Consider the following 23,649-nt stretch of genomic DNA (forward strand, 5'->3'; position numbering starts at 1 on the left):
GGAGAATAGGGAAAGCATACACCATCCCTCTACAAAGAGATTAATTGGAATGTTAGAGAGTCTAGTGCACTCGCTCAGTGGTTTATAGAAGATTAGAAAGTCTTTCCTTCATCTGGTCCAAATATTTGGGCTATATGTAGAGAAGCTTGTTGATACCCTATGGACAACCAGCACATTGTATTCCAACCACCCTGGATTTGACTGTGGATTTCTGGGTATGGCGCATTACTGCATTGTCTGAATTGTAAAGCGCTGTGAAATATGTTGGCGCTTTATAAATAAAAAGTCTATTATTATTATTATTATTATTATTATTATAAGCATTAGGGAAACTCAATATCTCTGATAAGTCATCCAAACAAATTCTTCCTTTATTCGTTTTAATCCACTTTAGAAAATGAAGCTTAAGTCTAATTGGTTTCTATAGCATGGCACGTATCCCTTAAACCATTTTTCTTGTATACAAAATGTATGTAGACAGAAATATAATGTTTGCCCCTATCAAACAGATTTTCCAAGTCTAAATAATATTATTCTACTTCTACTAAAAAATTCAAGCATTTCATTCAAACTTAAAATCTCCAGGTGGCAGCATTGTGATTTTACACATTTCACTTACATTCCGAGAAAAATTATTATTAGCATTGTCATTTATATTATACAATATGTAATTATACATTGTTATATTTCAGCATTAAAAAAGAATTGGATACATTAACGTTCTCTGTTGTTAGTAAAAATAATTAAATTAAATTAATTTATTCAAAAATATTCAGGTTGAAAGGGTATTTGTTCTACCAAACTCATCAGGGTTTACATCTAACCCGAATTAAATTTGCTTTAGACCATCCTTTTAAAAACTTTAAACCAAAATCGTAAATTCATGCCATACTTTTTAACTAGAACCTCAGTTTTGATACTAATCTACAATTATGAAAGGGCTTCTCTGGGACATTCATGAATCCTGACCTGTCTCTACCATGATACACTTCATTGTTGTTCTTAAGTTGCCAAAGAAAGCCAAAAATGGGATAACTAACATTCTTGGTACAAACTCTTTCATTGCACTTGAAATCATGCTCCAAGTGGTCATGCAACTGTGGATTGATAATGGGTCTTCAGGGGGCTGCTATAATGGTGGAATAGTAAGCCTACCTCTGGAAGCCTAAGAAAGTTTATGATGAAACTGTCTTCCCTTTGAGTTTGAAAACAAAAGTTTAAGTACTTCAATACCCATTATCATCCATGACAAAGAAGTCTAAAGTACATTCTGTGTAAAACTGCAGAGTCTGAAAAACAAAATATGATAAATGTGACTAATACAGCTAATATTCCCAACAAGCATAGACTCAAAGTCAATTCTCAGCATAAGAAAGGTCCACCTTGGTTTACTGTAACCTCCAGTGACCTTGACATAAGTTCCTTTAGAAAAACTTGTTTGATGGCAGATGCCACATCCATTATTTATAGCATTCCGCCTGCTAAATAAATGAAGGAAGTGTGCAGGTTACCCTCAGAACATCCAACCATTCCTTTGTGACTCTATAATACAATATCCAAAGCTTCATCTCGATCCAACTGCTTTGGAAAAATGTGTATATCCATGTGCTTGCCTCTGTTTACATGATGGTATTGTTACTTGGCTGGGGGCAAAGGTGTGTCTTCATCAGTTTCGGGGCTGTGTGTTCACTGACTTGAGACAAAACAGTTTATTTTTATATTCAAGCCTCCCGGCAGCCAGGAAGAGATCAGATGTGTGGAAGAGGAAGCCAGATAACACTATGTAACATTTCGGGGAAGTGGTTTAATAGCCAGGAAGATGAAGATATTACTAACACATTTACATGAAGTGTGGTAGGGTCTTTTGGGTTCATGCAAGTAATAATCAACTGCTGCAAACACAAATTCAACCAAACACCATTGTGTGCTGAAACAATGGCATAATAAATATCTTACATTGAATATTTTGTCCATGCTGACAAACTCAATAAACTCATCCATTCAAACTCGAAATAAGAAAGTTATTTAGGTGAATATTCATACAGGGAGCTTTATAGGCCCAGCTCATAGCGTTGCCAATGAGGCATCTGCTCTATGGGCTCGCTTCCATCAGAGGTACCATCAAAATTCTCTGCTTTGAACAGGGTATCTAAGTGCCAGAATAAAGGTGCATTTAGACAGGCAGAATAGATGAATGAGCATTCATAAGAATGCTTATTCTCAATTATATTGGCCCATGTAAACATGCTGTCAATCATCTGAAGTCGCATGCACACGTTACCTATTTGTGACTAGTGATTTGATGCAGATTTAAATCTGCAGTAGGTCACTTATTTCAGCTTTTTTTGCTACAGATTTCACCCATACTAATGAGTAGGGAAAAACCGACACCAAAAATGCATTTAAAAAGCGCATCAAAAACGCACCAAAAATGCACTCATTATACACTACATTTTTCCTGCCAAGATATGCAGAAATGGTGCAAAAATTTCTGTACTAAGTACTTAACATGTGCTCATACCCTAAGGCAGCAAACTGAATCATTGCCCCAGGTAAAGGAAGATTTAGGCAAGATTGTATTAAACCTAGTCTAAATTTTGTAAATACATTGTCTTTCATATTCCATTTTTAATTGTCCAGAATTGATAGCTACTTAAGAATAGAGTTCATAATGATCTTTCCTAGACTTATTTCTTAATAGTATGCATACAACAAATCTCAAAATGTAACCCAAAACCCCATCATTACTTTAACTGTATTACAAGACAAGCAACGGCTCTGGTTTCTATGTATTTTCTCCAAAAGTGTCCTCCTTCTGCAAGACAATGCACCAGTTCACAACTCACATGTTGCCAAAATGGAAGCATGCTCCCGTGGCTTTGAAATTATAGAATCATAGAATCATAAAATGGTAGAGTTGGAGGGGACCTCCTGGGTCATCTGGTCCAACCCCCTGCTCAAAGCAGGATTCACTAAATCATCTCAGACAGATATCTGTCCAGCCTCTGTTTGAAGACGTCCATTGAAGAGGAACTCACCACCTCTCGTGGCAGCCTGTTCCACTCATTGATCACCCTAACTGTCAAAGAGTTTTTTCTAATATCTAATCTATGTCTCCCCCCATTCAGTTTCATCCCATTGCTTCTAGTGTTTCCTTGTGCAAATGAGAATAAAGATGATCCTTCTACAATGTGACAGCCCTTGAGATATTTGTAGACAGCTATTAAGTCTCCTCTCAGTCTTCTTTTTTGCAAGCTAAACATTCCCAAATCCTGTAACCGTTCCTCGTAGAACGTGGTTTGCAGACCGGCCACCATTCTGGTTGCTCTTCTCTGAACTTGCTACAGTTTGTCGATGTCTTTTTTAAAATGTGGTGCCCAAAACTGGACGCAGTATTCCAGATGAGGTCTGACCAAAGAGGAGTAAAGTCCGATAATGACTTCACGTGATCTAGACTGTATGCTTCTGTTAATACATCCCAGAATTGTATTTGCCTTTTTTGCTGCTGCATCAAACTGTTGACTCATGTTCAGTCTATGATCTATTAGTATACCTAAGTCTTTTTCACATGTACTGTTGCTTAGCTCTATTCCTCCCATTTTGTATATGCTTTTTTCATTTTTATTGCCCAGATGTAGTACTTTGCATTTTTCCCTGTTAAAAACCATTCTGTTGGTTGCTGCCCACTGCTCCAGTTTATTTAGGTCTTTTTGAATCCTCTCTCTCTCTTCTCTAGTATTAGCTATCCCTCCTAGCTTTGTATCATCAGCAAATTTAATCCCCCTTATTCACCCGACCTCGCACCATCAGACTTCCACCTCTTTCCAAAAATGAAGTTATTTTTGAAGGGCAAGCATTTTCCAGATGATGAGACTCTGATTTCCGAATTCACAATGTGGCTTTTGGAGCAACCTGTCGACTTCTACAAGCGAGGTGTTTACAGCTGCTTAAAGAGATGGGAGAAGTGTGTGTCTCTAGGTGGCACATATGTAGAGAAGGACTAATAACTGTGCCAAGTTTCAATGCTCTCAGTCCACAGGAATTGGGTAAGGGGAAATCTTTAATTAACGCCCCTCGTATTATGATATAGATACCTATGAGTGGTCTATTATGCTGGCACCATATTTTTCAGGTTACGCTTATGTGTATATATGTGAAATCACATTTCTATAGCTGATATATATATATATATATATATATATTTGTTATATCTTATCCCTGTTTATTGATACCATCAATATAATTTTTATTTGCATAATTTATTAAGATTACTATCTATCAGTATTGAACTATGTTATCCTCCAGGAATACCCTCTTGTATTCCTATCTGGACTGCCTCAATTTTATGTACTTACATGCTCTTTTAATTTATGTATATATATTGTTAAATATTGGATATAGATGTTAAAGATGTTTTTATCCTTTCAACAAAGCCTCATTTCTTTAGGTGTGTGTTTATGATATGCTTTTTGGCTTAAAATTACAAGGATTGAGAGTATACACTGTGTTCCAAATTATTATGCAAATAATATTTTCTCAGATTTTCCCAAATTACCTATATGAATTGCAGTCATTGTAATTTTCCAGTCAAATAACTATTAGAGTACAATTGAAAGGTTTTTGTACAAACTGCCTATGATAACAGTATATTTTTTAAAAAATAAAAAACTCAAACTGCACTCAAAATGCATGTTCCAAATTATTATGCACAGCAGAGTTTTCAACCTTTTCATTTTAATAAAGAGCAAAAAAATGGTCATTTTTGAAATTATAAGCATTAGCAGGTTATTACAAACTGAAATCAAACAGTTTTCAACTCAAAACTTTATTCTAGGTGATGTTACATTTGCACATAGGACCGATTGTTCGAGAGGAGGTTCTGAACTCTCTCGTCCATTGAATTTGTCAGGTTTTGGATGGTTTCTGCTTCAATTGTTTTGCATGAGGACAGAATACCCTCCCAGAGCTGTTGCTTAGATGTGAACTGCCTCCCGCCATCATAGACACTCCTTTTGATGATGCTCCAGAGGTTCTCAATGGGGTTGAGGTCAGGGGAGCATGGGTGCCACACCATAAGTTTGTCCCCTTTTATGCCCATAGCAGCCAGAGATGCAGATGTGTTATGCGCAGCATGAGACGGTGCATTATCATGCATGAAAATGATCTTGCTGCGGAATACACGGTTCTTCTTCTTGAACCATGGAAGGAAGTGCTGTTTGAGAAACTCAACATACATTATGGAGTTCATCTTTACCCCTTCAGGGATCCTAAAAGGGCCGACAATCTCTCTCCCCATGATTCCAGCCCAAAACATTACTCCACCTCCTCCTTGTTAGCGCCGTAGCCGTGTTTGCATGGGGTGTCCATCAACCAGCCTTCCTCCACTCCATCCATCTGGACCATCGAGATCATTTCATGCATGATAATGCCCCGTCTCATGCTGCACATAACACATCTGCATCTCTGGCTGCTATGGGCATAAAAGGGGACAAACTTATGGTGTGACACCCATGCTCCCCTGACCTCAACCCCATTGAGAACCTCTGGAGCATCATCAAAAGGAGTGTCTATGATGGCGGGAGGCAGTTCACATCTAAGCAACAGCTCTGGGAGGGTATTCTGTCTTCATGCAAAACAATTAAAGCAGAAGCCATCCAAAACCTGACAAATTCAATGGACGAGAGAGTTCAGAAGCTCCTTTCGAACAAGGGGTCCTATGTGCAAATGTAACATCACCTAGAATAAAGTTTTGAGTTGAAAACTGTTTGATTTCAGTTTGTAATAACCTGCTAATGCTTATAATTTCAAAAATAACCATTTTTTTGTTCTTTATTAAAATGAAAAGGTTGAAAACTCTGCTGTGTATAATAATTTGGAACATGCATTTTGAGTGCAGTTTGAGTTTTTTAATTTTTAAAAAATATACTGTTATCATAGGCAGTTTGTACAAAAACCTTTCAATTGTACTCTAATAGTTATTTGACTGGAAAATTACAATGACTGCAATTCATATAGGTAATTTGGGAAAATCTGAGAAAATATTATTTGCATAATAATTTGGAACACAGTGTAGATGCATTTATATATATATATGGGGTAACATTTGTAACATTTTGCTCCCATGGGATAAATGTTTACAGAAATTTGTACATTATATTTTACATATATATACACATGTCATACAGTATCTATACTGCCTTATAAATATCCCTTGAACACAGTTCTCCAGTGATTATCTTAGGGAACCTCCTTAAAACTCAGTGTGTGATATGTGCTCAGTAACTTTATACTTTTATCCCTCCATTTACCAGGCAGTAATTGGGTAATTTTAATGATGCTGTTCCCTTTTAGCTTCTTTGGAAACTTTAATACAAATTGCCTGCCAGATTTTCTGCCTAGATAGTAGCAAAATACATGTTTATGGAGTGCGAGACTTGTAAAGAACATTGCCTTCTATGTTGATAAATGAGCCTTACCCAACCATATAATTTGTGTCACAAGCCATAAAGACCTGTTTGTTGGGCAAACTAAAAAAAGAAAATCATTCACTCAGCTTTTATATTTTCAAGTATCTGTGAAAATAATGTATGCACTAGTTTTTAGCTTCAGAAACTTTAATCGCTTTTTTAATTTTTGTTTATTAAATGTTTTCTACAAAAGGCGATTCTGTAAACTTTTGGCAATTTGAGAAATGAAGAAGACAAGATGGCACCAGGATTCAAATGCTCCCAAATTTAAACGGATTGTCCACGATAAGGAAATAGAGTCTGCTTTTTTTTATCCTGAAAAAATAGTGCAGATCAGTACCATTCAAGTGAATAAAGCTGAGCTAGAACACCAGTAACAGTACAAGGAAAGGACAAGATTACAATTTGGACAATCACTTTAATTAAAAACTATCACTGACTATTTCCCATTTCATACAAAAAACTGTGGATCTAGGTTCTTAGTGTTCACTTCTGCTAATCACTCTGTATTTTGAAATTTCATGTGGATAAATCCAACAAGGATTTTGAAGAGAATAATTGGCAGAAATCAATATTGACCCTAAGAATTCAGCTACAAATTATAGTTTGACATGATGCGGTTGCACATGCGCTGTCGCATTCCTACCCCTGAAGGCATCAATCACGTGATGTGCATTATGTAATGTGAATAATGTCCTGCATCTTTGTATATATTGTGATATAGAGTGTGATAAGTATAGTATATGGTTAGTAATGTACAGTGTAAGGCATAGGGTATAAGATAGGTAGTATAGTGATAGATAGTTGACCTTAGTTTAGGTAGTGACGGTAGGGTAAGACAGAATTAATGTTTGGGACTAGCCCATAGTGTGAAGGGTATAGTGTTGGGGCAAGTGACTGCTTCTTGTAATTGGGGAGTTAGAATTTGGAGTGCTAAGTGAGCAGTGCTGCCAAAGAGTGATCCAAGGTAGAGCAGACTTAAGGCCAGGGATAGCAAGATCCTGAGGAAAATTGACTGGCTAGTCATAGAGGCCTTTCAGAAAAGGGTCCTTGTAGAGGACACCGAGTCACGAACCCCCTAGCTTGCAACACCGAAGGTAACGGGCCTAAACAGGACTGAGTTTGTGGGAATAGTGGGGGAATGTGAAAACATTCCTTGAAAGAAGACACATAAGGTCAATGTCATGGCCTGTAAATAGTCCGGATCTCAATCCAATTGAAAATCTTTGGTGGAAATTGAAAAAAATGGTCCATGACAAGGCTCCAACCTGCAAAGCTGATCTGGCAACAGCAATCAGAGAAAGTTGGAGCCAGATTTATGAAGAGTACTGTTTGTCACTCATTAAGTCCATGCCTCAGAGACTGCAAGCTGTTATCAAAGCCAGAGGTGGTACAACAAAATACTAGTGATGTATTGGAGTGTTCCTTTGTGTGTTTGTTTTTCATGATTCCATAATTTTTTCCTCATAATTGAGTGATTCCATAACTTTTTCCCTCTGCTTGGTCTGAAAAAAATTACCCTTACTAATCTTGATTTCTTTTAGTGTTTCTTAAAGCCCTAAAGTTGCCATTTGAAATGACTTTAGTTTTGTGCCATGTCTGTGATCTGCTTTTTTACAACAACATTAAACAGCTGAATGAACATCCTCCGAGCCCGGTGATTCCATAATTTTTGCCAGGGGTTGTACTAAGGTATAGTATGGTCCTCTGTTCTACTCTGCATGGCCTATTACAGCTCTATAGGAGGCCACAGAAGGCCATGTGGATAAGACTCAGTGATGATGGCAATGTTGAAGACAATATTAAATGATTTACTCAATTTGTAAATTACCATCTTTAGTTGTAGAAACATATATTACAGAACACACAGCATATTTTTGAAATCCAAAATGATAAAAGGGAACAAATCATACTAATAATTACAGTAATTACATGAGTTGGAAGGTGTAACTATTCATAGTGATTCATAGCCCTTGAATCCACATTGTTTACAGTCATAAAGGACACTAGATAGAACATTGACTTATACTGGCAAAAAGTGCAGCTTGTACCATATTCTCCCAGTGCACACTAATTTAGAAATGTGGCATTACTAGTATACAGGACCGGGGAACCAGTTTACCCCCAGATTTTTGAATGAAAAAGAGTCAAAATAATTTTGTAATTTGATCATACACATTGTTATAAAAAGTGTCAGGGGCTTGACAAAATTGGCCTATAGCATGAACAATATTTGTTTCTTTGTCATTATACCAGAAGTCATAGTTCTGGAAAAGCGAAACGTTCGTCAGGAGTTGTATGTGCGGTATCTCTGGTCTTTATGCACTTTAATATTAATATTGATACATATGCTGAAATCAGTGTTGAAGGGGCCTTTTCTAGTGGTGCAAATCTTGGGTATTCATACTTCTTACTTTGAGTTAGCTAGAGTTACAGATTGAGGGAAGGTTTGATGTAGATATTCCCAGAGTCAACTAGTTTACAGTACATCATCTGGAACATATGAAGATCAGTGCTACAGGTTACACAGGTAAGTCAAGGTACTCTTTGTGTTGAAAGAAACGTGACTTCATGCAGAAAAGCATTAAACTATATCGAAGTAAGCGTCTAAATGAAAAAGTAACTGCACATTTAGAAAGCTTTTGTAACGTCAGAGGTTTTGATTATTGGGGGCCCAAAGTGCTGTGTAAGGGTGTGACAGGGGCTGTCATATGCTTCTCCCTCTCTAAACAGTGTTTGTATTATAATTTGGTGACTATACTAATATATAAATCTGCATTGTTTTATAGGCATTCATGTACACAGTTAATGTAATGTATTGTGATTATTGTATAATGTTGTTTGTATGTGGTATATAGGGAAGATATAGGACACTGCCTAGCGTTTGGTTAGTGATAGAGAGAAATGTTGGGGCTGATAGGCAGTGGTGGCCTATTAGTATATAGAAGATAAGGCATAGTGTAGAGTATAGGAAGTTTAGTGTACGCTATTAGTGGGTGAATACGGCAGTTCATTGGTGAAGGGAGAAGTTTGCCCAGCGACCGGCGGAGACGGTTGCTGATTGGTCCAGTTAAAAAAGGGGGAGGAGTTTTGGCCAGAGGAGAGCAATGGTTATTCCTGTCAGGAATCAGTTCTGTCAGAGATGTCGTCATTAGTGGTAACGTTTAAGTCTGTGCTGGAGGAAGACTGAGGAGAAGTTCAGGGCCCTGGGGATGGAAAGTCAGGTAACATGCAGCGAGAAGAGAGGACACTGGAGAAGCAGACTAATCGTGGAGCCATAGGAAGTACAAGGAGCACACAAAAGGGTAGTATATACAGTATGCGGACGTCCTCTACTTTGTTCAGTGGGATGCTGAACCAGCAGAATAATGGCTCAGGAAGCATGAAAACTGTATTGGAAGAGGAAGGCATTGCAGAGCCTGAGGTAGCAGGGAATGCAGGGAGAGCTCAGGATGGGCATCAGAACATGTGCTGTACTGTATCTGCTATTGAAACTGTGACTGCTGTATCTGTGACCAGAACTGAACAAAAGAAGTTGAGTAAAGTTGTTTTTTTTATATAAAAAGAACAGAGTGTGCAAGTGATTGTTTGCATTAACTTCTGGACTCCTAAAGAAGATGGAGAAGCAACAGAAAACTGTAAGTGTTTTACACGACATGCAAAGCACAATACAACACGGACATTGTATTTTATTTGTGAGCTGTCAGGGGAAGCATATATCACAACAGCAGTCCCTCGCCACTACTACCACCCTCTACCCCTCACAGCTGAGACCACAATTGATTGCTAAAATGAAAGAACAGAAGCAGTCATCTGAACATGAACACTATTCTGATCTCCTCTTATGTCAGGAAATCAGTACTTTATTGAATGGTGGTGGCCTCAAAATCCAGATTCTATCTTTATGATAGGCCAATTATTGGCAAGAAAATAAGCTTATTATACTGTAAATCCTAACTAACATATAGTACTGTACAAAAGTTTTAGGTCGATGTGGAAAAAATGCTGCAAAGTAAGAATGCTTTCAAAAATAGAAGTGTTCATAATTTTTTTCTATAAATTAACAAAACACTGAATGAATGAGCAAAAGATAGCAAGGAGTCCTAAAAGTGATGATATGGCCTCATCCTGTTTGTCTGGGATTACATGAAGAGACAGAAGGTAAGGACTTGGGCAAGCCTAAATATACAGATCTGTAGTTAGTTCTCCAAGGTGTTTGGAGCAACCTCCCTGCTGAGTTGTTTGTATGCCTAGAAGAATCAATGCTTTGATAATGTTTAGAAGGTAAAGAATGTTCATACCAAGTATTGATTTGATTTAGATTTCTCTTTTGTTCATTCACTTTACATTTTGTTAAATTATAAAAAGAAACTATTAACACTTCTATTTTTGAAAGCATTTTTCCTGTGCAGCATTTTTCCACACCGACCAAAAACTTTTGCACAGGACTGTATATGGTTCTGCTCTCATTTCTGTGACCACTCTCCCATTTGGCTGAGTTTATTCTTCCAGTTTTTAAGGGGTATTTTATCAGTTTGATTGCCCCTGAGGCCACCTTTAATGGAGTATCATACAGATCTTGTAGTCTAAAGGGATTCTTAGGTATTCTTAAGATCCATGTTACTGCTGGCCAAACAGATTAAAAAAGGTTGTTAAATTGTTTGGAAAACCTATTTTTAAATACATTTTTAGGGTATTTTGACTTATGACCATCTAACTTTCTTGAGTCTATTAATTGCAATTTAGTGCTTCATTTGTCCTGAGATGACCCTGTAGAAAAATTAAACATTTGTCATTTGATTTCCCTCAGTGCTTGCCAGGACAACCTTATTTTTGATCATATACATACACCATGTGTCAGCACACCGCAACTAATGAATACATGAACTTCAATATTGTTGAAAACATTAAAAATGTAAGGTGCTTAGTTAGTGTTTTTTGATAAAAGGGCGAAAAGCCATCCAAGCACGTCAAGGTGTACCTTTTAATATGGATGATCCCTAATCACTAAATGTCTTACCTCTCCATATAGCAAACCATGTGAATGGGGAATGAAAAGGAAACCAGGAATAGCTCGCAATGAAAACCTTGTGCGGGAAAGATCGGTGGATAAGGATGTTGAGCCCTGGAGGGGACCACCCCCCGATCTATACTACAAAAAAGAAAAATAGGGCACACACACTTTTAGTATTAAATTAATGCACAGGTCCACAAATACGCTATGTGGCCAATATACAAACATACATACACGATGCATCGGCACACTGCAACTAATGAATACATGAACTTCAATATTGCTGCAAACGTCAAAGATGTAATGTACTTAGTGTTTTTTGATCAAGGAGCACAAAAGTCATCCAACCATGTCAAAGTATATCTTTTATCATTCACATGAGGCTGGTTTTCCACATAGAGAGGTATAACATATAGTGCTTAGGGACCATTCATATTAAAAGGTACACCTTGACATGATTGGATGTCTTTTGAGCTCTTTGATCAAAAAATGTATCTTACGTTTTTAACATTTGCAGTTCAAGTATTCTTTAGTCGCAGTGTGCTGACATATCGTGTTTGTGTATATTTGTACAATGGCCACATAGCGTATTTGTGCACCTGTGAATTCACTTAATACTAAAGGTGTGCTTAGTCTATTTTTCTTTTTTGTAACCTTACCTTTGAGGACTGTAACGCAATAGGAGTCAAAAAGGTTTGGTCACAAGACAGTATCAGAGGACAGTGACAGTGACTTTTCCCACTCTCTCTATCGACATACCAGTATGCTTATTTATGATGGAATTTAGGAGAGATAGCTCTTTACTGAATCTTGATGTTTAATCAACCAAAGTAGATTTGTGTAAATTAACTTGAGGTTTTTTTATATTTTTGTTTCTAGTTTTGCCATTTTTCTTAACAGAATTAAAGCTTAGCTGACTTGACCTCAAATTTACAAATGCTACAAAACCCTGCATTGACAACAATCTTATAACTAAAATTTTCAGTTCTTATAAAAGAAATTATTAATAGTGATGAGCGAGCATACTCGCAAGTACTCGGTACTTGCCCGAGCATCTCAGTACTCGAGATGCTCGGAGCTCGCCGAGTACTTGCGAGATGCTCGGGCAGATGCTCGGGTCCCCTCCCTGCATGTTTGGCGCTCTTTACAGAGCCAATGAACATGCAGGGATTGCCTGCCACTCACTGTAATGCCGCAGCCATGTTGGTTGTGGCATTACAGTGATTGGCTGGCTGCACAACGTCATCAGGTCTATATCAGACCTGGCGCCGCCATGCTCGTCAGTCTACTCCGCAATCAGACAGTGTAGGGAGAGGTGCTACTGAGCTAGGGAGAAATTTCCTTGTTTTTAGTTAGTGTAGGTGTACCAAACTATATTAGAGACACATATCCATCTCAACAAACAGTCCTTCAGAGGACTAATCCATCTGCAGAGATATCAGGCTGGCAGTGTATATAGGCTGGAACGCAGTGTATATAGCAGACTGCAGTGCATATAGCAAAAGAGGCTCCATTCCAATTCTGCTTTCTGCTGCAGTTAGATATTTCTAGACAAAGGCCCAGGTCTCAGGGGCCAGGAATAATTTTTTTTGGGAACTTAATCCTCATTATTTGCTTAAAAAGCAATCCAGAGAACACCGTTTTTAAGCGCCATTTGCTTGTTGGCACTGCAGAATACAGCCAGGTCCTATCCATATTACAGCGCTAAAAATCCAGCTATTTAAAACTGTGGTTTCTCCATCACACAGATCACATATATGTTTTCAGAAAATACTGCCATTTCTGGCTTCCATTAAAAATTTGTTTCACTGTGTCAGCGAAGTTTTTAACACCGGTTTGCTGTTCAAAACAGTTACCTACAGGCCAGGTATTTAAAACTGTGTTTTCTCCGTCACACGGATCACATATACATTTTCAGAAACATTGCCATTTCTGGCCTCCATTAAAAATTTGTTTCAATGTGTTAGCGAAGTTTTTGACACCGGTTTGCTATTCAAAACAGTTACATATAACTTCGCTCCAATTTCAGCCATATTTAGTGAGTGTGGAAGATATTGTCCTCCATTTATAATGGGCAAGGCGCATGGCATGGGACAGGGAACTGGACGTGATGGTGATGGTGCATGCAGAGGCTGTGGCCGAGGCCGTGGGCAAGCTGAAATTGTGCCACATCAAACACCCACATCTTCTCGCCCGACCTTCCTGTCCCGATTAATAGGGGAACGCAGCACACCATTATTGAACCTAGAGCAGTGTCAAAAGGTTGTTGGTTGGATAGCGGATAATGCTTCCAGTCACTTTGCCACCACCACCGTCTTCCACATGGTCAAGTCTCAGTAGCCGTGAGTCTGGACTGCATATTCCTCACTTGATCCTCCTTCCTCCCACCATGCCGAGTGCCCGAAGAAAACTGATCCCACACTTGGACACACCGTAGAGCTGTTCACTTTTCCATTTATATATTCGGGCCTCTCGCCCGGTCCACTTGAAGCGGGGCAAGAGGAGATCGCATGTAGCGATGCCCAAATATTTGAGAAGCCATGGTCATACGAAGGCAACGGTGGGAAAGTGTCACAAGAGGTGGACGATGATGACACACAACTGCCAGAAAGTCAGGAGGAGGACTAGGGTGCGGAAGTGGAAGACGAGGTGGTGGATGATATAGTAACTGACCAAACCTGGCAGGAGGACATGCAGAGCGAGGACAGCAGCACACAGGGAAGGGAGGCAGAACACCCCAACAAGCAGGAAGAAGCAGTGTGGTGGCCGCAGACAGAAGGCAAGCAACCACTACCCACAACACCAACACAAAGGAAGTTGCCAGAACAACTATTAGGTCTTCCCCTGTCCATGGTGCATGCGAAGATGCCTCCTGCCCTGCACCTGGCATTGCACACTCTCAAGTAGCAGCATCAGGAAGCACATCCACATCCTTGTACCAGCGCAGCATTCAGATTTCCATACCCCTGTCCGTGGAACGCAAGTGCAAATACACAGGCCACACTAATAAATTCCCACATTTCGCGACTGCTTGCGCTCTAAATGTTGCCCTTTAGGCTCATGGAAACGGAAGCATTCAACAACCTGATGGCGGCAGCCATCCCTCGGTACTCCGTCCCCAGCCGCCACTATTTCTCCCGGTGTGCCGTCCCCGCATTACACAAGCACGTGTCCCAAAACATTAGCCGTGCCCTGAACAATTCAGTTACTGGGAAATTCCACCTAACCACAGACATGTGGACAAGTGCTTGTGGGCGGGGACGGTACATCTCACTGACGGCACACTGGGTTAACATAGTGGAAGCCGGGACCCAGTCGGACCTTGGGACGGAACACGTCCTCATGACGCCAAGGATAGAGGGCCCTAGGTCAATTAGGGTTGTCTCCACAGTCTACAGCTCCTGCACCTCATCCTCCTCAGCCTCCTCCTCCTCTTCAGCCTCCATCTCCAAAATGACCACATCAATTACAAGCTGGAAGCACTGCAGCACTGCCTTGGCCAAGCGGCAACAGGCTGTGCTGAAGCAAATATGGTTAGATGACAAACCGCACAATGCTGAAGAGTTATGGACAGCTCTGAAAGAGCAGGCAGATCTGTGGCTCACACCACTGAACCTACAGCCAGGCATGATCATGTGTGACAATGGCCGGAACCTGGTGGCGGCTCTGAGGCGAGGCGAGGTCACACACATACCATGCCTGGCCCATGTGCTTAACCTCGTGGTTCAGCGATTCCTCAAATCTTACCCGGAGCTGTCGGATCTGCTTGTTAAAGTATGCCGCTTGTGTGCCCATTTTAGAAAGTCACCTACAGCTTCCGCACGCCCTTGCCGTGTTTCAGCAAAGTTTGCAACTTCCGGCTCACAGACTGGTGTGTGATGTCTCCACGCTTTGGAACTCTACACTGCAGATGTTGAGAAGAATTTGTGAGCAGAAGAGGGCAGTTGTTGAGTACCAACATCAACAAGGCCGTTGGTATTCAGTTCAGACTCCACACTGAAGACCTCAGGAGTGGACATGGATGTCAGACATATGTACCATCCTCCAAAACTTTGAGGACTCCACCAAGATGGTGCGCGGCGATGATGCCATAATTAGCGTCACCATCCTGCTTCTCTCTCTTCTGAAATGCTCTCTGCTCACAATCAAAGAGGATGCATTGCAGGCGGAGCATGATGAGATGGAGCAAGGAACCATGCAGGGTGATTACACACAGCCCAGCCTCATCTCATCCCAACGTGGATTGGGTAACAATGAGGAAGAACAGGAGGTAGTTTCATGCTCTATAGACGGTACTACCTGCACAACAGTCATACCGTCTGTTCAGCGTGGATGGCCTGAGGACAGAGAGGAGGAGGAGGAGGAGGGCATGGTCAGTCGTCCTCTTGTGAGGACATGGAAGTCTTGCCTGTTAGCAGTCTGGCACTCATGGCTGAGTTTATGTTACGCTGCCTTTCCCATGATCCTCGCGTTCTCAAAATTTTGGATGACAGTCATTACTGGTTGGTGACACTTCTAGACCCACGCTACAAGGAGAACTTTATATCTCTTATTCCTGAGGCGGACAGGTCTACAAAAATGGGGCAGTACCAGAAGGCCCTTCTTGCAGAACTATTAAAAAAATTCCCATCTGAAAACGCTGGTGGCAGAGGTCATAGTTCGTTGGACAACCAAGGACTACAGGCGAGAGAGACACAACTCCAATCCAGCAGAGGCAGGGGAACACTGTCAAAGTTCTGGGAGAATTTTCTCAGACCCTCCCATCGCACAGGCGGGGTACTCACAAAGAGTGCAAAGTTTGGGAAGATGCTGAGGGAGTACGTTGCTGACCGTACCAACGTCCTCCGTGATTCCTCTGTGCCCTATAATTATTGAGTATCCAATCTGGATATGTGGAATGAACTGGCTCTCTACTCTTTGGAGGTCCTGGCCTGCCCTACCGCTAGCGTTTTATCAGAGCGGGTTTTTAGTGCCGCTGGTGGAAATATAACTGATAAGCGCATCCGCCTGTCAACTGAAAATTCTGACAGGCTGACTCTTATAAAAATGAACAAGGGCTGGATTGGGCCAGACTTCTCAACTAGTGTTGAGCCACCCCCGTAGTGTTCGAGTTCGGTTCGGTTCGTCGAACACCCGTGTGTTCGCCGAACTGTTCGTCGAACTGTTCGTCGAACACCTTCGAACACCGTTAAAACCAATGGCAGGCAAACAAAAACACATAGAAACACATAGAAAACACCTTCAAAGGTGTCCAAAAGCTGACAAACTGCTCAGAAGACACAACTAACACATGGAAAAGTGACAAGTACATATAGTCATGCGAAAAGAAAAGAGGTGGAGGAGTAAAAGGAGGGGGAGACACAGATATAGGCATGTCATGCCCTTCTAAAATCCAAAAAGTGAGAAGCCGACACGGCCAGTCCGCTCCTGCCCGTGCCACCTCCGTGTCGCCGGGTTTGTGCCAGAGCCGCGGTGAACCCTGACGGCCAGCCCCCCTCTCCCAATACTGGTGCCTGTCCGCTGGTGGGTCGAGAGAGCCCCCCTGTGGTGGAGGCAGCTCTAAGCTTTTTAATTTAAATTGTCCCTCTAATTTGAATGAATACACTTTAAATCCATTTACAAGGATCTATTGGAGGGCAAGTCTCATGCCAGCAGCCGCGTAATTCCAGCTCCAGTAGCATCCACTAAAGCTGCTGCAGTTAAAAAGCTTTTATAAGGATCGAGCTCGGCTGTCCACCGCAAGGCATCCTAGTGCCAGTCCCAGCCCCTATGCCTTGGGGTGCCTCCTGATGCTCTTCACTGAGTATCCCGTGGTCCCGAAGCATTTCCTTTGAAAAAATTAAGTGTCCAAACTACAGGTGGTGTAGCTTGCTTAACAGCCGGGATAATCCGCTGACTAGCAGACACTGCTACTAGGCACAAAGTATTTCCTGGGCTAGATGCAGTTAAAAATTTGTAAGTAGATACTCTCGTTGGATGCTGAGAAAGCATTCCATAGAGTCTCCTGGCACGCCATATATGATTCTCTTAAAAAGCTTGGGGTAGGGGTCTAGGGGACCCTTTTATAGCCAAAATCACGGCCCTGTATCACAATACGTCACCTAGGCTGAAGATAAATGGAACTGTGGCACCGAGGGCTCGGTTGCTACAGACGTATTGCACCTCACCCAGAGGTGTGATATCTCACTCTCAGATAAGGATGGAGTGTGGATCAGGACCCGACACCTGCATGCATTACACCACATTGCCGTGGGGCAGGGCGACCAATATGCCCCTGAGATGGGCACGACAGTCCCTGTCCCTGGCTGGAGTGGGGGGAGGGAACACTGAGGAAGGGGAACCCTGCAGTGCAGGAGCAGGGAGGAAGCAGTTCCTGGGTGCATTGAGAAGGGAGTATAAAAGGTGGGCACCATCTTAGTTCAGTGCAGAGAAGTCTGAGCAGAAGTGGCAGGGAGCAGGGGCTCTGCATGAGCTCTGCTCCGGAGGCGGGCCTAGTAACAGAGGCCCAGGCCTGCAAGAGGGAGAAGGAAGGAAGAGGAGCGGAGAAGGCTCCAGGAACGAGGAATGAAGGGATCCCAGGGGTGCGGACGGGCGAGTCGCCACCGCACGCCCGAATCCACCTGCGTGGAGGGGTCAGGCCAAAGGGGGAGACCGGTCCCCGAACTAGTGGAGGCAGGAAACGACCCTCAGCTAGAAACCGGAGGCTCTGACATTTTATGTGGCGCAGCCCCTTGCTCCACCCGCTAGGAAGGCACCACATAGGGTCAGGGAAACTGGCGCCAAGTTTACCAAGAGGAGGCCCGAGGCAGCCGGACAGAAGTGTTGGTAAGAAAGGCCAGACAAAGGACACACAAAGGGGGTCCTGTGAAGCGCTCCAAAGTTATCTGGGAGTTGTCTGAGCCCCTCACCTGGTGAGCACAGTACGACGTGGGCAGCCGTTACCTGCAGACGTGGTCTGGATAATAAGAACTGTGAGTAAAGGCCCTGAACTGCATCACTGACTCCGTGTCGTTACTGCTGCTGCCCTGCACCATCACCCCCATCCTCCGCATACACTGCCCTGAGGCTATACTCCTCCCGTGGGGAGTTATGCTACGCTCTGCTGCACCCACAACACCAGCCTTAGCGGTCTGCCCTGTAGCGGCGGTTCACTCTGACCGCAATCCACGGGTGGCGTAGTCGGACATTTAAACATCAAAACCACATAAATAGTTCCGCCACTGGTTTGACCGCCCTGAGCCACGGAACCGGATCACCGCCACGAAGACTACAACCACCAGCATCCACCAAAAAGGGTCCGGCTCCGGGTGTCCCAAGGCCCAGGGGGTGCGTCAGAACATTTTCATCACCTTTCACAATCACCAATGGGACAAGGCAGGGATGTCCTCTGTCCCCTCTCTTATACATCCTAGTGACGGAGCACCTGCTCTCATCAATTCGCCATAACCCCAATATTAGGTGGATTGAGGTGGGAGGCACCGAGTACAAGTGCTCTCTATTTGCTGATGATGTCCTAGTATATATCACTCAATCACATATATCCATCCCTGCTGTTATGGCTGAAATAGATCACTTTGTTACATGGTAAAATTTTAAAATCAATGCAGCGAAGTCTGAGGCCCTCGATGTCTCCCTCCCTAAATCCATATAGGATTCCATCCAGTCCAACTTTCCCTTTGCCTGGCCCTCACAGGGTATCAAATACTTAGGAATTCCTATTCATAGAGACCTCTCCCATCTATGTTATCTTAATTTTGGGCCCTTTATTGAACAATTCCATACAGACCACGGTTGGCAAGTTAGAACTGTAAGATTCACTACGTGAACCACTGGTGTTTTGTGGAAAAGCACATGTACACCGCGTTCCAAATTATTATGCAAAAAGTGTTTAGGAGTGATAAGGGAAGAATTTGTTTGTTTGTCAGTTAAACTCATTGATGGTGATGTGTGTCAGGGCTCTTTATATCACTGTAAGCAATTGCAGACACCTGTGCTAATTAGTTTGGCAGGTGTGTCCAATGAAAGGCAAGACTACTTAAGAAGGCTCTCTCACATTATTAAGCAGCCTACATTTTCTGCCAAAATGGGAAAGAAAAAGGATGTGTCGGCTGCTGAGAAGCAACAAATTGTGGAGTGTTTAGGTCAAGGCATGACTACAATCAACATTGTGCGATGATCAGGATGAAGTGTCTTGGCAATCAAGAAGTATGTAGCTGATTCACAGTACACACGTGTGCGTGCTGATAAGGGCAAATTGAGGACTCTTTCCTACAGGCAATTACGTCAGGTTGAAAGAGCAGCGGCAAAAAAGCCTTGTCATAGCAGCAGACAAGTTTTTGAAGCTGCTTGTGCCTCCAACGTCCCCCGAACAACAAGATGCAGGGTCCTTCAGAGGTTTGCAGCTGTGCATACGCCATCCTGTCGACCTCCTCTATCCACTTCACATAAGCAGAAACGGCTCCAGTGGGCCAAACATTACATGAAGACTGATTTCAAAACTGTTTTGTTCACGGATGAGTGCCGTGCAGCGCTCGATGGTCCAGATGAATGGAGTGGAGGATGGCTGGTTGATGGACACCCCACGCAAACACGGCTACAGCGCCAACAAGGAGGAGGTGGAGTAATGTTTTGGGCTGGAATCATGGGGAGAGAGATTGTCGGCCCCTTTAGGATCCCTGAAGGCGCTAAAGATGAACTCCATAATGTATGTGGATTTTCTCAAACAGCACTTCCTGCCATGGTTCAAGAAGAAGAACCGTGTATTTCACAGCAAGATCATTTTTCTGCATGATAATGCACCATCTCATGCTGCACATAAAACATCTGCATCTCTGGCTGATATGGGCATAAAAGGGGACAAACTTATGGTGTGACCCCCATGCTCCCCTGACCTCTACCCCATTCAGAACCTTTGGAGCATCATTAAAAGGAGTGTCTATGATGGCGGGAGGCAGTTCACATCTAAGCAACAGCTCTGGGAGGGTATTCTGTCCTCATGCAAAACAATTGAAGCAGAAACCATCCAAAACCTGACAAATTCAATGGACGAGAGAGTTCAGAAGCTCCTTTCGAACAAGGGGTCCTATGTGAAAATGTAACATCACCTAGAATAAAGTTTTGAGTTGAAAACTGTTTGATTTCAGTTTCTAACAACCTGCTAATGCTTATAATTTCAAAAATGACCATTTTTTTGGTCTTTATTAAAATGAAAAGGTTGATCGAAAAGTTTGGGGGATCTAAGAGTGTGGCAACCCAGTAGTCATGATTACTTCGAATTCTGACAATATGAGGGTCATGCTGCAGGTAGTGCAGCAAGAAGGCACTTATGTGTCTTGCGCATCTCGGAGCACCAAAATTATTTTCCGGGCTAGATGCAGCTAAAAATTATTTTTAATTTTAAATCTGGTGAAGCTTATTATAGATGGCCTAATAGGATCAGTGCTGCACACTGCTACAAAGCCCAAATTATTTTCCAGTCAAGATACAGATAAACATGATTAGTAATTTGAAAGCTTAAAACGGTTGGTAGGGTGATTTTAACCAATCATCAAGCTTTTACTCTCCCCAGGATGACACAGGGGTAGAAAAGTCGTTTCGGATCCATGATTTGTTCATCTTTATGAACGTGAGTCTGTCTACATTATCAGTGGAGAGCCGCGTGCGCTTATCTGTCAGCACACCACCAGCAGCGCTGAACACACGTTCAGACAGAACGCTGGCTGCGAGGCATGACAAGATCTCCAAGGCGTAAGTGGCTAGCTCCGGCCATTTATCCAGATTGGAAGCCCAAAAAGAGCAAGGGTCCAGTGACACAGTCGTGGCTTCAATGTTTACTTGGAGATACTCCTGTACCATCGTCTCTAGGCGTTGACTATGTGTCAGACTTCTTGTCTCCTGTGGCCTTGCAAAGGATGGGCTAAAAAAGTGGTGAAATGATTCCGCAAAATTGATGTTACCAGCAGATACTGTGGTTCTATTACGGTTTGAGTGCTGAACACTTGACGGTCCCACGGTTGGCAAGTTGGAACTGTGAGATTCACTACGTGCACCACTGGTATTTTGTGGAAAAGCACATGTAAGATTCTGCAACAGTCTCTGCTGATACTCCTGCATGCGTGCATCCCTTTCTATGGCAGGAATAATTTCTGCAAATTTACTTTTGTACCGGGGATCTAACAGTGTGGCAACCCAGTAGTCAGGATTATTTCTAATTCTCACAATTCGAGGGTCATGTTGCAGGTAGTGCAGCAAGAAGGCACTCATGTGTTTTGCGCATCCAGGAGCACCAAGTCCCTGTTGTGTTGGTGGCGAGGTAACAATCATGCTTCCTTCCTCTGTCCTCTCCCCCCAACCTCGCACAACAGAAATGTGATCAAGGTCTCCCTCATCTGATGAGTCTTCCATCAGTTCGTCCTCCACTTCTTCCTGGGCTCCTGCACCTTCCTCACTAGTTTGGCTGCTACCATGCGCCCTGGTAAAATCATCTCCCCCACCCTCACATGCCTGCCGCCTTGGTGCTGCCGACCGTCTGGACCTTGCAGATGTTAGCCCTTCCGCATACAACTCCTCCTCCTCTACTTCCTCCACCTCCTCTTGTGCCACCACCTGACTCCGAATTCTGTTTAACATGTGCTCCAGCGTGTAAATCACCGGAATAGTCATGCTGATAATGGCATCGTCAGCACTAAACATCTTCGTCGCCATTTCAAAACTGTGCAGAAGGGTGCATAGGTCCCTGATCTGAGACCACTCCTCCAGCGTGATTTGCCCCACCTCTGAATCTCGTTGGTCCAGGCTATACGTCAGAACGTATTGCACCAGGGCTTGTCGGTGCTGCCACAGTCGCTGCAACATGTGCAGAGTTGAATTCCACCGGGTAGGCACATCGCATTTTAGCCGGTGAAGTGGCAGGCCCAACGACTTCTGTAGAGATGTAAGTCGCTGAGCTGCGGGATGCGAACGGCAGAAGTGAGCACACAGCGACCGTGCCCTCTGCAGAAGGCCATCTAGTCTGGGATAGTGGGCTAAAAATTGCTGGACAACCAGGTTCAACACGTGAGCCATACAAGGCACGTGTGTGACATTGCCCCGGCGAAGGGCCGCACCCAGGTTTGCAGCATTGTCGCACACGGCCTTCCCTGGTTTCAGGTCCAGTGGAGACAACCATTCATGAAATTGGTTCTCCAGAGCTGACCACAACTCCTCAGCTGTGTGACTCACATTTCCCAGACATTTCAATGTAAAAACCGCCTGATGACGTTGAGCCCTACTGCCAGCATAGTAAGGAGGTGTGCAGGATCCCTTCTGCGCAGTTAGAAAGCTTGTGGCATGACCAGACAGGCTTTTGGGTGCAGGTGGAAGACCGAGAGGAGGTTGAGGAGGCAGAAGCAGTGGAGGAACTTTGACATAAAGAGGATTGACGCACAACTCGTGGGGACGGCAAGACTTGGACAGCAGCCCCTTGTCCTGCTGTCACCATAGTTACCCAGTGCCCAGTCAGCGACATGTAACGCCCCTGTCCATGCCTACTCGTCCAAGTGTCTGTGGTGAAATGCACCCTGTCACACACAGAGTTTCTCAAAGAAGCGGTGATGTTGTGTGCGACATGCTGGTGGAGCGCAGGCACACCTTTCTTTGAGAAGTAGTGCCGACTGGGCATCTGGTACTGGGGCACTGCGACGGACATAAGGTCTCGAAAATCCTCTGTGTCCACCAGGCGGAAAGGCAGCATTTCTGTAGCCAAGAGCTTGCAGATGGTGAAATTCAACCTCTTAGCTTTCTCATGGCTAGGAGGAAATGGTCTTTTACTTGTCCACATCTGAGGGACCGAGGGCTGGCTATTGTGCTTAGACGGGGTTGATAAGGGTGTCCCCGGCAAACTGCCGGTCTGTGAGGAAGATGCAGGCGGACATGTTAGGTTGCCTTGATCCAAAGGTGGTGCTATCGATGTCGGACAGCGCTCAAGACCAGCTGGTGTTACCACCTCCAAAGAAAATGATGACCTGCCAATCACGCTGGCTGTTGCGGGTAAAGAGGTGGCAGGTCTGCGCCCCAAAACAGGTGTGACTGCTGTCCCCCCAGTCACAGAGGATGAAGAGGCCGCGGATGCACAAGATATGGCAGACGGTGGTTGGCCCGGCCGGCTAGGCCGCATTGTAGCACACTGAG

Source organism: Phyllobates terribilis, unplaced genomic scaffold (genome assembly GCF_046119375.1).
Source record: "Phyllobates terribilis strain yellow unplaced genomic scaffold, ASM4611937v1 Scaffold_5__5_contigs__length_657084704, whole genome shotgun sequence".
In the NCBI taxonomy this organism is placed as follows: domain Eukaryota; kingdom Metazoa; phylum Chordata; class Amphibia; order Anura; family Dendrobatidae; genus Phyllobates; species Phyllobates terribilis.